The following is a 2,211-nucleotide window of genomic DNA, read 5'->3' as shown; positions in this document are numbered from 1 at the left end:
CAATGGAAGGCCCTGATCCTCATTCCAATATGGGCTGAACTCAAGGGAGTTCCTTCCATTTCTGAGTCTGTCATTCCAAGGAAGTGTCCTTGGGACAAGGGATAAGGACCACAAAGTCCACAAATTGACCCCTCTTCTCTACCTCTAGGGCCTCCCCGCCCCAATTTCATTACCACACCCAGAGCAATTGCTACCCACACCTCCACATACCCCAGCTATAGCCCAGAAGGCAGAAGCTTTGTTTGAGAGTCCTTTCTGTTTCCTTTGTAACTCCCCGCATATGGAGTCAGGCAGATTCAAGGCTCAGTAAATATTGGTGAATGAACGATTTCGAAAACCCTAAACAAACAAGGCGAGGTGTCACTTTCAACAACTGCTCTAGTTCCATCGGGCTGAGAAGCCCCTTCCCATCTTTCTAGTCTTCTTGCAATTTCAGCCTCAGCCACACGGGTCTGTTTACTGTTCCTCACACACAATGCCCCATCTCCTGTCCCTCTGCCTCAGCACTGGCTCTTCCCCACACCTGCAAGAAGCGCTTTTTGACTTTTTTGCATCCCCTATGCCTGCCATATATATAGTAAGCTCCTAATAAATGCTCATTGACTGCTTGGTGGGTTGGTCACTGCCTCTTAGAATCTCTGGCTTCCTTCAAAGCTAAGCTCCTGTGCAAACTCCTATGGGAAACCTTTCCTGCTCCCTCTTGTTTTAAGTGCCCTTCTCCTCTCCAAATTACTATTGTATGCAGACTTATAGGTTCTCAAGTTGTATTCCTATAGTAAGCTTCTTGAAGGCAATGACTGGCTTTCCTTTTGTCGTTGAATCCTTATTGTCTTATACTAAGAAAGCATTTAAGAAATGGGGTGTGTGTGTGTGTGTGTGTTCATTTGGATCAAGTAAGATTGGATGGGATAAGATAGACCATGATGGGGTGGGATTAGATTAGATGGATGGGATAGGATGAGATGAAATATAATGGAATGGGATGAGGTAGGATGGGATGGAATGGGATGGGATGAGGTGGGTTGGGATAGTCTGGGATGGGATTGGATAGGATGGGTTGGGATAGGATGGAATGAAATTGGATAGGATAAGCTTGGGTTGATAAATCTCAGAGCCAAGTGAATCCACTGCATACCTAAACAGGAATCCCTTCTACTACATCCCTAACAAATGTCATCTTGTCTCCTCTTAAAGCTCTCCAATAATGGGGAATTCACTGTGACACAGCTCTAGCAGTTAGCAGATTGTAAGTGGGAGGCAGGGTCACAGAGTCAGAATTGATGCTAATAGCTGATACTTTCAGTGCTTGGATCATTTTTGTTTTTAACCCTTATGTGCCACTGCGGCCAACTGGGGCCAATTATTGATTAATAGAAAACTAGTGAGTCTCATGTGGGTTTTGGTTTTGTTTTTACAATAAAATGGAGGCATTTAGGTTTTAAAAAAACCCCAACAAGACCTCAAATATAACTACAGTTTAAATGAGGTGAAGAAGACCAGAACTACATTATAATTTTGCAACGTCCCTCTGCCAAGGGCTTTAACCTGAGTAGCAAAGTGCCACAGTGGAAAGAGTGCTAGATTTGGAGTCAGGAAGAACTGCATTTAAATCCTGCCTCAAACATGTACTAGCTGTATGAACCTGGGCAAGTCCCTTAACCTCTTTCAGCCTCTGTTTCCTCATCTACAAAATGGGGATAATAATAGCACCTACCTCCTGGGGTTGTTGTGAAGACAAAATTACACACCCTTAAAGCTCTACATAAATCTTAGTTATTATTTCCCTGTTACTATCAAGGGCACCCATCATTCTCCCAAATTCCCAACCTAGAGGTCATCCTCCACTTCTCTCTCTTGGCCCTCATGTCCAATATGTTCTCGAGTCTTGTTGTCTCTACCCTCATAACACGTCTTCTAACATAACATACCGTCTCTTCTAAAATAGCACTCCTCCTCTCTGACACTGAGATCACCCTGGGGCAGGCCCTCATCATTATCCCAAGCCTGGGCTATTATAACAGCCTGCTGATAGGTCTCCCTTTCTCACGTTTCTCCCTATTCCAGTCCATCCTCCACTCAGCTGTCAAATTAATATCCCTAGAGAACAGATCTGACCACGTCACCCCCTCTACTTAGTAATCTCTATTGCCTTCCTATCAACTCCATGATCGAATACAAAATCCTCTGTTTGTCGGGCAGAGACCTTCATAA

The sequence above is a fragment of the Phascolarctos cinereus genome, unplaced genomic scaffold, assembly GCF_003287225.1.
Source record: "Phascolarctos cinereus isolate Bilbo 61053 unplaced genomic scaffold, phaCin_HiC Scaffold_726;HRSCAF=1367, whole genome shotgun sequence".
NCBI classification, from domain to species: domain Eukaryota; kingdom Metazoa; phylum Chordata; class Mammalia; order Diprotodontia; family Phascolarctidae; genus Phascolarctos; species Phascolarctos cinereus.
Note: the sequence above shows the minus strand (reverse complement) of the source record.